This window comes from Adiantum capillus-veneris, chromosome 20 (assembly GCF_014529385.1).
Source record: "Adiantum capillus-veneris isolate H3 chromosome 20, ASM1452938v2, whole genome shotgun sequence".
Classification (NCBI taxonomy): Eukaryota; Viridiplantae; Streptophyta; class Polypodiopsida; order Polypodiales; family Pteridaceae; genus Adiantum; species Adiantum capillus-veneris.
This window is the reverse complement of record NC_140950.1, coordinates 123,740,224-123,757,052: the sequence shown is the minus strand read 5'-3', so window position 1 is coordinate 123,757,052 and position 16,829 is coordinate 123,740,224.

Here is a 16,829-nt window from a genome sequence, read left to right as displayed (position 1 = left end):
TGAGAAGAAATTTTGACTATTTTGTTTGTTGATCTGTAAGAGCACTCTGGGTCTACCATATTCTCACATTGTTTGATATGTTAAATAAGATTTGTAGTCATTTAAAGTGTAAATTTGTTTTTGTTTGGTAAGATTGTACATGAGAAGACATAATAAAGTAAAATAGATCTTTAAGGAATAACCCCCTCGGTGAGATTCCCACCATGAACTTGTGACACCATACCTCTCCTTGAACACTTTGATTTCTATCATTGTGGGGAGACCAAGGGGTCCTTTTTTTAATTTTTTTAGCAATAACATTTTTTGAACTAAATTTTGGTTGTTTATGTTACCATATACATGTGGTAGTGATGTGTGTGAACGCACTTAGGACCGTCAGGGAAGTTTTTTCCTTCCTAGGAGGGTATTTTTCTCATGGATTGTATATACGCCCATCACTCTAGAGCTAGCTTATCTTTCCATTGCGCACACTAACTAAAAAATTCTCTGTTGTGTGCCTTGAGCTTCCTTCATATTCTCCAAGCTATGTGTGTTTTTATGCAACAACAATTGGTATCAGAGCGGGTTACGTCCTCTCGAGCTTAGTCGCCAGGAGCTCCAACACACACCTGCTAACTTTCTCCGTCTTCTCTCATTCTCTGATTTTTTATTCGGGCTCATTTCAGTCTCCGTTTCCACTGCAAGGCGTACTACGTAGGCTATTTCATCATTTTGTGCATAATTTTTGTCAGTATTTTTTTTTGTATAACATGTCCCTTACAGTACTCTACAGTTTGTGCTAAATAGCATGTGTTGTTCCCGCTTCATTTCTACTCTTTTCGAGCAGTTTTCACATCAGGTGTAGGAATTTTCCATGGAGGAGAACAACATAGATGTGTTCAAGATGTTTGATGCTATTGAGGACATACTGGATGGGGACAATTACCTTATGTGGGCTTACATGATGCAACATGTTCTTGTGTAAAAGGGTGTTTGGAATATTGTGCAGGGCACTAACGTACCTCCTAGTTCTGAGGATGTAGGCAATGTTGAGGATGTTGCAGGTCTTGCTGCAAGGATTACTTCTGTTAGAGTTTTTTTTCCTATGACAGAACAAGCTCCTTGGGATGTAAAATATGTGTAGGCTCATGCATTGATTGTGTTGTCTGCGAAGTGTACTATTAATCCTCACATTGGTTTAACAAAATCTACAAAACAGGTTTGGGATATTCTAGTTGGTCTTTATGCAAGTCGCAATGAGGCAAAAATTGCATTGCTGCATAAAGAGCAGGAGTCAAATATTATGCATGAGGAAGATGATATGGATTCTTTTCTTGTTGGTGTCAAGGATATCAACGAGAAAATTATTTTTGCAATTGAAGTCATTTCAGACAGCTCCCATGTGCAGACTGTTCTTGATGCCTTCTCATATTTTGGGCCAGACTTTTGCTAGTACTTGGAGACTTATGACCTAAGGAAAACATGAAGTTGTCAATGCATTATGCACGTTGTTGTTGCAAGAGTCGCTTTCTAGAAAAAACAAGACTAGACAACGTGCAATTGAACAGGCCTTTATTGCTGCTCAAAGAAAAGGTGGTAATAGTAATGCAACCCCTTCTCATGGTTCTATTGTGAGTGGAAAATCACATGTTCCTAATGCTTCTGCTGGCATCAACTGGTCTCGAAATTCTGGTGATGAGATAAAAAAGAAGATTTGTTGCCATTATTGTAAAGTTATTGATCACTTGATCAAGCAGTGTCCTAAGTTGAAGGCCAAAGAGGCTAAGAAAAAAGAGGGTGGCTCCACTACAAATTCTAGCTCCACTACAAATGCAACTATTGTTGAGTCTTCTATGAAAGGAGATTGTGATACTGATGTTGATGCAGAATGGGTTTTTAGTGCAGAGTGTACCTATAATCCTCTTGTCCATGATGCATGCATGTCAATTGCCTACAGACTCACATGTGTGGTATTTTGATAATGGTGTTACAAAGCACATTACCTCACATTGTGATTTTCTCTTGAGTCTATCCCTCATGGAAATTCAGTTACTTGTGCCAACAATTCCTCTTATCCGGTTTAGAAAGTTGAAAAGATTGTGGTTACTGCTACAAATGGAATTACTGTCACACTTATTGATGCACTTTATGTACCTGGGATCAAGAATAATCTTTTGTCTGTATCTACACTTGCTAGACTTGGTCTTGTAGTCAAATTCTTGAATGACAGATGCACAATACATGATCTTAGTTTTGGTGATGAAATTGTCGCATCTAGCATTTTATGTCGTGGGCTGTATAAGCTCACTTTGTATGACAAGTGTGGGTAGAATTTTAGAGATGCAGTTGTGGATTCTAAGGCTATTTCAGATGCAAAAATTTGGCATGCATGTTCTCGTCATCTGAATTTTGTTAGTTTGTTGCTGCATTGGCAAAAATCTGATATGGTTTCTTCCTTGCTACCTCTTGAAGCACCTGTGAAACATGTCCGTGAAGGCTGTATTTTGGGTAAGATGCAACATTTAAGTTTCCAAAGGATGGTTCAATTAGGGCCATATGCATGTTGTAGCTTGTGCATAGTGATGTTTGTGGGCCCATGCAAACTCCATCCTTGGGCAATTACCTTTACTTTGTGACTTTTATTGATGATTACTCTAGGCATGCATGGGTATATTCGCTTAAAGAGAAGTCTGAAGTATTTATGTTCTCCAAACAAATTCTGATTATGGCTGAAAATGTCTCGAAATGTACTATGGGCACCCTCCGTTCTGATCGAGGGGGCGAGTATATGTCTCATGAATTAAATGCATTTATGGCTAGTCGTAAAACACCAATGTAAAAAGGCTTCTACGCCTCAGCAAAATGGTGTTGCTGATAGAAAAAACAGGTCACTTACACAAATGGTAGGATGTATGGTCAAAAGTCAAGCTTTTTCGCACTCATTTTTGCTTGAGGCCGTCATGTGTGCCACTTATATACTAAACAAGTGTCATAGGAAAGATTTTGAGTCTATTACTCCATATGAAGCATGGCACAATAGAAAGCCTTGCTATTTTTGGCTGTTTGGCATATTCTTTGGTACCACAAACACAGCGTAGAAAATTGGATGATAAGGTTGTGAAATGTATTTTTGTTTGTTATAGTGCTAGAAGAAAAGGTTACAGGTTTTATCATGCATAAGCAAATGTTGAAGATGATGAAACAGGAAACAGAAGGAAGACAGCAACTCAGAGTAGGAAGAAGATGGAGAAGGAGAAGACACAGAGCTTGTGTACGAGATCTCTGTAGTCTATCTCTCTGTATTGGAATAATAATAATAATGTGTACAAACTCAGAGCTACAAAGCTTATATGAAACCCTAAGAGATAAGGTGTCCTTTCACACCAGATGTCCAGGGGGAAAAACCCAGTGGGAGAAAAGTGCCCCTGGTGAAGCGCGTATACACACTAACACTACTACATGTCTACAAATCCCCCCTGTAGTGATAGTGTGAATCCGTACAAGGTAGCAGATCATCATGTGTATGAGAGTAAGCCCAAAGCTTTTCGGAAAGCTTCAAACTTTTCTCGTGATAACGCCTTCGTAAATAGATCTGCAATGTTATCCTGTGTAGGACAGTAAGTTAGTGTGATCTCCCCTGCATGTAGCCTTTCCCTGACATAGTGGTAGTGAACCTCTATGTGCTTTGTTCTTGCATGAAATACTGGATTCCTTGCAACTGCCATAGCACTCTGACTGTCAGTGAAAATGGTAGTGGGTGCCTGTTGACACTCACAAAGATCTGCCAATAACCTGCGTATCCATACGCAATCAACTGTTGCCGTGAAAGCTGCCCTGTACTCAGCTTCACAAGTTGATGTAGCCACTGTGGGTTGCTTCTTGCTTAGCCAAGATATACATGCATTTCCCAAGAAAAAACAATTGCCACTTGTGGAATGTCGTGTGTCAAAATCACCAGCCCAATCTGAATCGCTGTAACCAAGAAGCTGCATAGAACTGTGCTTTCCATACATATCCCCCCTTGGAAAGAACATGGCAAGATTAGGGGTACCTGAAAGGTAACGAAGTATGCGCTTCACAGCCTGCCAATGATGCATACCTGGGCTGTGCATAAATCTGCTTGCTTGTGAAACCCCAAATTGAATGTCTGGACGAGTGTTGCCTGCCAAATATATCAAGCAACCAACGGCTGCTGCATAAGTATGTACATCAAAAGGTTCTCCAGCATCATGCATGCTCAACTTTGATCCAGTTTCTACGGGTGTAGAGATTGGCTTACAATTTTGCATACCAAACTTGTCCAAAATTTTATGCAAATATTTTGCCTGCAACATGTATATGCCATCTTCTGATTGCACAAACTGAATACCCAAGTAATAATGTAGCAAACCAAGATCAGACATCTCAAAGGTTTTTCTCAAAGCATCTTTAAACGCTTCAATTTCATCTGCAGTATTGCCTGTAAGAAGCATATCATCCACATAAAGTGTTAGCATAATGAGAACTCCATCTCTCTTTTTGACATACAAAGTACTTTCTGTTGGACTATTCTGAAATCCCTGGCCAATCAAATAAGTATGTATCTTCTCATACCATGCTCTTGGAGCCTGTTTGAGACCATACAAAGCTTTACGCAATCTACATACCTTTTGCTCTTGACCTTTTACAACAAAACCACTTGGTTGACTTACATAAACTTCTTCCTGCAAATCACCATTCAAAAAAGCAGTTTTGATATCCAACTGATGCACTTTCCAACCATGATGAGCAGCAATTGCAACTAGTGATCTAACTGTGGACGCACGAGAAGTAGGAGCAAAGGTTTCATCATAATCTATGCCTTTCTGTTGCGCATAGCCTTTTGCCACAAGCCTTGCTTTGTACCTGTCAACAGTACCATCTTGTTTCCTTTTTACCTTAAAAACCCACTTTGTACCAATAGGCTTTTTACCTGTAGGCAAGTCCACTAGATCCCATGTATGATTCTTATGAATAGAATCAATTTCTTGTTGCATAGCATCTTTCCACTGAACACACTCTAAAGCTTGTTCAAATGAATCAGGCTCATCTGCATCACAAAGAGTGCTAAAGCAAGCCAAATCTACTTGCTCTCTGCCAAAAGTAGTACCAGCACGTGTTTTCCGTGGCAACGGTGCATCCAACTTGCTATCCTGCAAAGTTTTCTGAACCCATTTAGGCAAGGTTCTTTCTTCCCTGAGAACTTCTTGCTCTTCACGCACAATTTCCTCTACATCATGAGGTGTCACATGCTGATCAAAAGATTGATCAAGATTATCAACCTGTTGTGATTCTTGATTCTCCACAAAAGAAGGAAGTAAACCTTCAAATACATCATGTGTCTGCATATGAGGTACATCAAAAGCAACCATAGGTTGAGCAGTAGTTTCTGCAAAAATTACATCACGACTTTCAAAAATCTTGTTTGTAGCAGGATTGTAAAGTCTATAACCTTTACTTCCACTACTGTACCCCACAAATATACATTTGATTGCCTTATCATCAAGCTTCCCACGTAACTGCTGAGGGATGTGAGCATAAGCAAGACAACCAAAAACACGAAGATAACTGACTGAAGGTTTTTTGTCATACCAAGCTTCATATGCAGTAATGGTCTTCAAGGCACGAGTAGGACACCTGTTCAAAACATGTGCTGCACAAGCAACTGCCTCCATCCATAGCTTATGAGGCAAACTCTTAGCCTTGAGCATACATCTAGCCGTCTCCATTAAAGACCTGTTCTTCCTTTCTGCAACACCATTCTGTTGTGGTGTGTATGGCATAGTGCATTGGTGTTTAATGCCTTTCTTTCCCAAAAAATCCTTAAATGCACCTGACATGTATTCACCTCCTCGATCGGTACGAAGAGTCTGTACTTTGCAACCTGTTTCATTTTCAACCATGGCGACATAATGTTGAAAAACTGCAAACACATCTGACTTTGCTTTGAGTGGATACACCCAACAAAACCTGGAAAAGTCATCAATGAAGGTCACAAAATAAAGGCTGTTTCCTATAGATGGCGTCCTCATAGGACCACATACATCACTGTGTACAAGCTGCAACTTTCTTGTCGCTCTAACTGAACCATCCTGCGAAAATGCAAATCTGTGCATCTTTCCAAGAACGCAACCTTCACATACATGTCTTGGTGGCATCTCCAATAAAGACAAATCATGCACCATATTATGACGTTGTAAAGTCATCAAACTGCCATAACCAACATGCCCAAATCTAGCATGCCACAACTCAGCATCCTGCATGGCCTGAGTCTTTGTTTCTGCAATACATAACTGAATTTGCTTTTCATAACGATCTAGCACAAATAGTCCATTGTCCAGCGTACCTGTAGTGATAAGAGAATAACCATTCTCTCGATCTCGTACAACACATCTGTCATCCTCAAAAATGACCCGAAGACCATTTTTTGCAAGAGAGGATACAGACAACAAATTCTTCTTGATCCCTGGAACATATAAGACATCTGGCAAGCATAAATCTGAACCATCTGAAATGGTAATCAAAATCTTACCAACGCCTTTGATTGGATAAGAAGCATTATTTGCACATGTCACCTTCTTTCCTGCTGGAGCTGCATCCAATGAACAAAACAAATCCTTCCTTGAAGTAATATGCCTGGATGCACCACTATCAAAGTACCAAATCATTTGTGTCTTGTCAACACTGTAAGCAGAAAAATTTGAACATACTACAAAAGCATAAGAATCCTGCACAAAGTTTGCAGACTCTTCTTTAGCTGTAGAAGAATCACCAGAAGCTGAAACAACCAAACTTGACTCTTTCTTCTTTTCTTTAGCAATTCGCTTTTTACACTCACTAATGTAGTGACCAGGTTTCTTGCAGTAGTGACATTTACCTTTCTTCTTGGACTTGTCGGAATCACCTTTAGACTTCTCTGAAGATTGTCCTGCACTAGACTTGGAGTGATGAGCACTCTCTTTACCCCTGTTTTTGTTCTGTACAACAAGAGCATGATCCATACCATCCACCTGTAAAGACTTGTTCTTACGTGATTGATCCTCCTGCAATAGCAAAGCCACTAACTCTTCAAAATGAAGAGGGTCAGGATTAGCTCGCAAAGACAGAGTCAAAGAAGTCTGAAAAGTCAAATAAGATGGTGGTAGTGAATTGAGTGTTTTGGAAACCAAGTCCTTCTCTGGAATCACTTCATCAATGCTAAGCAATTGCTCTTTAAGATCCCTGATTTTGGTAAGATGCTCGACAATATCATCACCTTCGTCCATCTGTATTTTGTCAAGTTGTTTCTTCAAAAACTCTATTCTGGCAGCGTTTCTTGCTCCAAACATAGCTTGCAGAGTGTTCCAAGCATCCTCAGAAGTTCTGCAAGATCTGATATGTGGTGTGATTGTCCTCTTTATGGTTAAGGCAATCACAGCCATAGCCTGTGCATCTTTAGTATCCCATCTCTTTTGCTCTGGAGTGACTTGTGAGGGTCCTGCACCAACAGCTGCACCACGACCAGGCGTGGCAGGTGCAATGCTACCTGGACGAACTTCATCTCCAGATACATAATCCCACAATCCTTTACCAACCAAAACATTTTTGGCCATAAAAGACCAAAGAGAATAGTTGGTACCATCCAATTTGTCTTCGGATGTAAACGCACCAAAAATCTCTTTCTCCGTAGATTGAGCCATACTGTAGATGCACACAAGAGAGCAAAAGAACCTCCAAGAGATTCACAAATCTCCTCTCCAATGCAAGCAAAACTCTACACAAAATCTCAGCACAAAGCTAAGACAAGCTGCTTCCCAAAAGAACTGTTTACCTGAAGAAAATCTGTCAAAAAGCACACCCTCTTGATCTAAACGCCTCGGAAAAGTAACTTCTGCTACGCTGCTCAGAACGAAATTCTGAGGGCTCGAACGGCTTCGAAAGGGGGGTAAAACCCCAGGTCGCCTGATCAGAATACTCCCGGAACGTCGAGGATGCTCCCACGAACAAATTTTCCGAAAACTGCCTGAAAACTGCGATTGCGCGCGCGGACGCGAAAACGCAAGTAGAGACTCTGGAAATCACCTCGCTCTGATACCAATTGTTGAAGATGATGAAACAGGAAACAGAAGGAAGACAGCAACTCAGAGTAGGAAGAAGATGGAGAAGGAGAAGACACAAAGCTTGTGTACGAGATCTCTGTAGTCTATCTCTCTGTATTGGAATAATAATAATAATGTGTACAAACTCAGAGCTACAAAGCTTATATGAAACCCTAAGAGATAAGGTGTCCTTTCACACCAGATGTCCAGGGGGAAAAACCCAGTGGGAGAAAAGTGCCCCTGGTGAAGCGCGTATACACACTAACACTACTACATGTCTACAGCAAAGTGTTTCGGGTTTCACGGGATGTTGTGTTTGTGGAAGATTTTGTTCAGCCCTTGATGTCATGTACTAGAGACAGTAATATAAGTTCACACGACATTTATGACACTTTGTTGCCTTTTTTCAGTAGTGAAAGTTTGAATGTAAATTCCAATGAGGCAAATGTATAGCCTATGGGGTTTTTTGAAACTTCCTATTATTGATAGAGATGTAAATGATGTACTTGATAAGGAAAGGGGTGAAAATGAGCACGCTAGAGGTATGCCAAAATGGTTGGTGCATACATTGCGCGATAGTAAGTTGGATGCACCTTTATCTAGTCGCAATCATTCAAGCTTGATGAAGCATAGAATTCAAAAAATTGGATTGCTATGGACATTGGTACATTGGTACAAAGTGGATTTACAACTTGAAACGCAAGACAGATGGTGAGATTGATCGCTATAAGTCTCGACTTGTTTCAAAGGGTTATGCACAATAAAAGACATAGATTATGAAGAGACTTTTTCTCCCACTTGTTGTATGACTGCTGTGTGTTTTCTATGTGCATTGGTAGCTTATTTTGGTTTGTATGTACATCAATCAAACATTATTACTACTTTCTTGAATGGTGACATATTTGGGGAAGTTTATGTAGCACAACCTTGCGGTTTTTTCAAGAAAGGAAAAGAGGATAAGATGTGCAAATGTAACAAAGCTTTGTATGGCTTGAAGCAATCTCCTTGTGCTTGGTATGAGAAGGCTGACAGTCATTTGTTCAAACGAGGCTTTCGTAACAGTCCAACAGAAAGCACATTGTATGTAAATCATGAGGGTGATGTGCTTCTTATTGTGGTTCTCTACGTGGATGATTTGCTTATCACTCGAGCGAATGAGAGACATTTTGTTGAATGTAAGGCTGATTTTAATCCTACTTTCAAGATGAAAGATTTGGGATTGTTGCATCATTACTTCGATATACAATTTAAGCAGTGTGATGGTGGTATTTTCTTGTGTCAAAAACGTTACATAGAGACATTGCTATGTAAGTTTGGACTTGAGGATTGCAAACATATTGCCACTCCCATGGAGATAGGTTTGAAATTGATTCTTCATGATGCTGGTGATCCTTAAGATGTCACTCTTTACCAAATTGTTGTTGGTTGTCTCATTTATGTATGAAACACAAGGACGGATATGCGGTTTGTAGTCTCACCGATCAGCAGATTTATCCATAGCCTAGGGTCTGAGCATTGGCAAGCTGTCAAGTGTATTTGAGTGGCACTTTACATCTTTGCTTGTTTTATCCCAAGTGGGGATCATTGCCGCTAGACCTACATGCTTTTTTGGACTCATATAGGACTAGTTGTTTTGACACGTGAGTGCCCACAAATGGTTTTTGTTTCATGATTGGCAGTTCATATATATCATGGTTGAGCAAGAAGCAACCTAATATGGCCACTTACATTTGTGAGGCTGAGTATAGGGAAATCTTCACAACTGCGGTTGAGTGTGCATGGCTTAGACATCTTATGGTTGATTTGGGTGTTGGAGCGAACATTGCCAACACTATCTACACTAACAGCCAGAGCCTATTGGCAGTTGTGAGAGGAACCCACTTTTTCATGCTTGCACAAAGCACATTGAGGTGCATTATGTTGAGATGTCGATCTCTACACCTTGAGCTGGCATCCACTACGGGTCTTGGCCGCTTACGGCATTTACTCACTGGTGCATTAGGTGACCGACACAAAGGATCTCTGCCAGTGATTCTACAGCTGGAGTACACTTATAGTGCCAGCCTAGTACGCTTCTAGAAAGTTGACACTTAGTGACCGCATGTACATATGTGCTACTTTTCAGCTTTAGCACTTAGTCATTTTGTACTCTCTTTTCTGTGAAGAAGAAGAAGAAGCTTTCCATCTCTGTGTGCTTTGTGCTCGTCTTGTGTAGCTCTCTTGCATCCTCATTCTTTACATGGTATCAGATCCTGGTGCAGGCAAGAGAGGCTAAGAGAGCAAGAGCATCACAATCCCTTCGTTCGCAATCCACGACCAGATGCCGAAGGCGCCTCGCGCAACAAAATTTTATTTAGGGGTTTTTCGCACAAGTTTCTCAACAGGTCTCCAAAGTGCAGTATACAGAGATTTACGGTACAAGTGGTTGTATGTACGCTTGATTGTGGACACTCGTTGAGTGTAGAAAGCGTTACAGGTACCACGATAGCAGGTTCAACAGATTTGCAGGTTTTTGCAGATTGCAGCTATTTTGTCTTTGTGCTTCAAGATGTCTGACGGTTTCAGTCAGATTATTACTGAGAAGCTTGAGAAAAATAACTACCCTGCATGGAAGTTCAGAATAACAAATTTCCTAAAAGGAAAAGGTTATTGGGACTATGTAGAAGGAGACAATGAAAAGGAACCAGAGATTCCCGAGGCAAATGCTACAGCAGAACAAAGGAAAGCTTTGAGGGACTGGCAACAAGGCCAGAGAAAAGTGATGTATTGGCTTTCTATGAGCATAACAGATGGCATGATGGGCTATCTACAGGATGCTGAAACCCTCGCCATTTCATGGAGAAACTTAGGCAGAGCGTTTGAGGTGAACACCAAGGCCAGGAAGCTTCAACTAAAGTCGGAGCTAAATCAGGTTAAGAGGAACAACCTCTCAATCAATGATTATGCCTTTAAGATCAAGAGTATCATTGAGGCTCTTGGATCTATTAAAGTCTCAATGGAAGATGATGACATTGTCCGTGCATGCTTGGATGGTCTAGGAGATGAGTATGTACATTTTAGGTCTTCCATGAATACAAGAGACGACATCCCCGTGTTCCAAGATTTGATTTCTATGCTTATTCTTGAGGAGAAGAACCTTGACACATCTTCTTCTCATGGCATAAATAATTCTGAATAGGCCTTCTATTCTAACTCCAACAAAGGTAGAGGTAGAGGTCGTGGTCGAGGCCCAAGGGGTTGCAGGGGCCAATTTCTGGAAGGTCAATCAAATCAAAACAATACAGGTGGCTGGGGAAACCAGTCTCAAGGTAGGGGGAGTCAAAGAGGTCGTGGTGCAGGATCAAGCAGGCAGCAACATACTCCAGATAGCAGAGAATGTTGGACTTGTGGTGAAAGAGGTCACATGTCACGTGACTGTCCAAAGGGAAAAGCAAGTGGAAAGAGAGAACAGGGCAACTATGCATCTACTAGCAGAGATGCAGATGACAGCAAAAATGAGCGCATGTTTGTTATGCAGCATGTAATGAATACAATGACTACAGAGAATTCCACCCAAGATGATGTTTGGTATGTGGATTTAGGTGCCTCTAATCACATGACATCTCATGGAGAGTGGTTTAGAGATATGCGTAAACCAGATGTGTCAGGCTATGTGCAGACAAGAGATGACACAGCTCACCCCATTGCTCATGTAGGGGACATACCTCTAAATACGAAGAGTGGGAAATCAAAGTACTTAGCATATGTACTTCATGTCCCAAACATTACAAAGAATCTTGTTTCTGTTGGACAAATGATTGAGCAGGGTTTGTAGTTTCGCTTCAATCCGAATGGCTGTTATGTAGAAGATTTCCAGAATGGCTGTAAGCTGATCACAGAGGGCAAATGTGTGGGCAGAATGTTTACGCTGAATGTAGACATGCCTGAGGTAAAAGCTGCATTATTTGCACAGGGCACAGGTGTTGTGGCTGATGTTGACATTTGGCACAAACACATTGGCCATGTCAATGAGCAGAGATTGCGCAGCATGCAATCAAAACAGATTGTAAAAGGTTTGCCCAAATTCAAGGTGGATGGTATGCATAAAGTGTGTGCAGCATGCTAGTTTGGAAAATAGTCAAAGGGCTCATTTCCACATGAGCGCAATGTATGTAAAAAGCCACTTGAGGTGGTGCACACAGATGTTTGGGATCCAACCGATACTGCAAGTATACATGGTTGCAGGTATTATGTCTCTTTCATTGATGACCATACAAGAAAAGTATGGGTCTACTTCATGCGTAACAAAAGTGAAGTGTTTGGTCACTTTCAAGACTTCAAAGTCATGATTGAGAAGGAGACAGATATGCAAATCAAGACATTGAGTTCAGATGGAGGGGGAGAGTACTTCTCCAATGATTTTTCAGATTTTTTGCGAATGCATGGTATACGCAGGCAGTTTACATGCAGATATACTCCACAACAGAATGGGGTCGCAGAAAGGAAAAACAAGCACATTGCAGAGGTTGCACGTGCATTGATGAATGAGAAGAACATGCCTCATCATTTCTGGGTTGAAGCCGTAAATACAGCTGTGTACATTATGAACAAGACACCTACAGCTGCGGTGCATGATGTAACACCTGAGGAAAAGTTTACAGGTACAAAGCCTGATTTGGCACACTTGAAAGCGTTTGGCTGCATAGCTTACGTGCATGTACCAGATGAGTTGCGTAGGAAATTGGATCCTAAAGCAGAGAAATGTATTCTTGTGGGTGAAGGGGATCGGGGAGCACCACAGGCAGAGAGTGAGAGAGAGAGAGAAGGAGACAGACACGATGTGGGTGGGGAGACTCCAAGAGTGAGCAGCCCCCTATACACTTATGCTATGTATAAGGTATACAAGTCAGTGGGCACCCAGACTCTGGGCGGCCGGGCAAGGCACAGACGCCTATACCCCAACAACCTCCCACTTAAAGGCGACTGTGCCTTTAAGCAAGGGAACCTAGTCTAAAGACTACAAAAGGTGAGAGAAAACCGCTCTCAACCAATGCCCACTGGCTGGCTGTGATCGTGTGCATCCGGCTGTCCTGCTCCCGTGTAAGTCCATACACCACCAGACGTACCGCACACGTACTGCAAGTATGTACGCAATACCTGCAAACCTCCCCTATGCTCTATGCCGAGATCAGTCATCGAACGACTGATCAACCCTGCTGCAAATGCTCCCACTGCAGCTGCTATGTCGGGCCTCGAGATCAGCATCTCGTACATAAGGACACCGAACGTTGATGCAACCCTGGCAACCTCTGCCACCTCCAACTCAGAACTCAACACATGGCAATCCTGTCCCCTATCATAGAGACCATGGCACTCTGACTCCGAGCTTTGGAGTGACTCCTCGTGCCCACCACATATCACATGTGTACCAAGTGTATCCATATGTCCTGAATCTGCATCAAGCTCTGGCATAAGCATATGAAGAAATGACTCCACAATAGTCGACATCTCAACATCCATGTGAGTCATCTCTGTCATCACCTCTGATGACTCATCCTGCTGTGACTCACTAGAGCTGTCCCGCTCTAACTGTGCATCCGTAGACGCAACCTGCACAACAAGGTCACTGCTCTGCACTCCATGCAAAGCATCCTGCAACCCACAAGCAAAAGAGACTCGCCTGCTCTCTCGCTCTCTACCTGGCTGCATGATCACAGAGACAACACCGTCTCTCGCGTGATCCACATGCAATGGGTAACCTGTACCACTCCTGGCACCTCTCGCAATCACTAGAGAACCCAAATGCATCACAAAATCTCGCTCTCGTAGCGAAATCTGACATCCACAATCTCTAAGCTGACCAATCGAGATCAAACTCACTGTCAAATCTGGTACATAGCGCACATGTCGTAACAAGTAAGATGCACCACTCGGTAATGACAGTCTCACATCTCCTGCACCTGCTATCGCATGCACCGATCCATCGGTCAAACGTACACTGCCAAGCATCCCGCTAGAATAGCTACAAAACCATCCACGATGCGGCGTGACATGAAACATAGCATCTGCATCTAGCAACCACTGCGAAGGGAGTGCACTATCCACATGTATAGCATCTCGTGCATAGCTCGAGGTAAAAGTGACATCCCCATCACTAGTATACTCCGACACTACATGTGCCTCAACTGTCAAAGCAACTGAGTCCATGGCATCACTACATACATCTCTGAGACTGCCATGTCTCCTACGATGTCGCATACGACGAAAACAGCGCCGTCTAACGTGTCCAGAATGACCACAATACCAACATGTCATCTGTCGGCGTGCTCGTGAATGTACATGTCTCACACGAGTCCGTGATGACTCAGATCTATCATACATATCATGTAATCTGCGCCAAAGTGCTCTCGAAGTAGTCTCATACATAACAAGAGCATATACAGATTCCGCAAGGTGCAAAGAGAGCGTAGATAGTGCCATCTCCTCTAGCTCCTGCCACTGATCGTCAGACATGTTTGAAGGTCTACCTACATCACCACTCAATGATCGATGCAACCCTCGCTGTGTCAATGCATCAAGCATACACTCTCTCCATGCCGCAAAGTCTGACCCATCAAACACGCGCATCTGTGAGAGGTCACAATCTGATCGATCACCTGTCTCTGCCATGAGCACAATGTAGCAAACTAGAAAGCAAAACCACCTCACCAACAACACCTGGAAACTGTCTACCAATATGGCCAGAAACACAATGTAAAACCTGTGAGACACACTCCAAAATAGAGCTCCCGCAATGTCAATACAAGCCTCGCCTGCTCTAGTATCACACTGCAATCTGTGAGCTAATCACCAAGCCCACACTGTGCGGTATCGATGCATACACACGCACAAATCTCCCACCTGTTGAGTGCAACCCGCAATCTCTACCTAGATTGCATAAATGATGCGCATAAAACTCCTGGGAAAATTTCACCAGAGTTTCGTCAGTAAAACGGCCACAAAACTAGTAACCAAATTGACTGCACGCTCAAAACCATGAGCAACCAAAGCGCATCAAACCGCACTCCAAATGCATGCACCAATCTCCACACTTTGCATACATCATTGCAAACACCTGCAAATCTAGTACACAAATATCTGCTCTACCTGTGACTGCCAAAAAACATGCTCGAGGCATACATTGCCGAGCTCAAAATGCAATCACATTAGTCTCCCTGAGCATCAAACCACATAAGGCATACATCGTATCCTCCCACCTGTGAGGAAACTTGCAGCAAATATCACTCTCACATCTGAGAGCAAACCATGTGTGGAATCCTCGACACACAATAAACAACTGCTGCTGCTGCAGAAAATTCAGCGTTCAGAATTTTAAAATTCTGATATGACGAACGCGTCCGGAGCGTGCCAAAACCCCAAGGTAGACTCCTGGATCATATGTATCCAAGTCCGGGTGTGAAAGCTATGCCAAAAACAGTGTTTTTGGGACCCGAGAGTGCACAAATAAACTTGCTGCTGTACCTGCTGTAATTCAAAGCATAATTTCAGCAAATAGACATCACCATCGCGTCCGGAGCGTGCCAAAACCCTGACCTAGACTCCTGGATCATGTAGATCTGACTCTGTATGACGGAGCTACGCAAAAAACTGCGTTTTAGAGCCCGAAAATGGCAAAAACGAGCTGCACACAGTCTTGAACCTGCTCCTACTCCACTCTGCGTGATGCAATGTCCTCTCAATGCAAGCTCCAACACAAGAGCTCTGCCACAACAGCATCCAAGCACTCGAATGTCAAGCTCTCCTCCGCCGAGCACTTCTCTAACGAGCTCCACTGAGCTCAAAAGCTCCTCTCACCAAGGAAGCCGCAACCGCCTCCTCGACCAAGCTTGACCACACCAAGCTCCTAAGCTCCAAAGACAATGCTCCTCAAGCTAAAATCGCTCTCCGTGAAACTCCGCGATCGAACTCCACCGTCGAGAGCGAGCGAGCTATCGCCTCGAAGCTCTCAAAGCCGTCGTGCTCTCCGCGGTCACCATAGCTCTGATACCAATTGAAGGGGATCGGGGAGCACCACAGGCAGAGAGTGAGAGAGAGAGAGAAGGAGACAGACACGATGTGGGTGGGGAGACTCCAAGAGTGAGCAGCCCCCTATACACTTATGCTATGTATAAGGTATACAAGTCAGTGGACGCCCAGACTCTGGGCGGCCGGGCAAGGCACAGACGCCTATACCCCAACAGTGGGATATTCCCTTGAACAAAAGGGGTACAGGTGCTGCAATCCTACTACACGAGAATTACGAGTGAGCAGAGATGTAGTCTTTGATGAGATGAGCAGCTGATACAGTAATGCACATGGCACTATTGGGGCTGATGTAAAAGATGATGTGGTTGTACAAAATGTGAGGCCACAGTCACAGGTTTTGAGTGGACCACAAGAGTCCTCTTCTCGTGGCTCTGTTGAGAAACCATGGAAAGGTAGACTACGTACGCAGGTTACTCCACCAACAGGTACAGGGAATGTATCACGAAAAGGAAAGGAAAAGGTTGATGAACCTCCCTTTATGGCTGATGCATCATCAGGTTTTTCACATGTAGACATGGATTCAGATGGTTTTGAACAAAGTCTTGATGAGAAATTTGGAATTCCGGCTGTCAGGACACCTGGTGTAAGGAAAGTACAAGAAGATGCTAGAGGGCAAAGGAGTGACCCAAGACCGCGCAGATCTAATAGAGTCAGAAATACAGTTCAAAAATTGACTTATGATGGGTATCT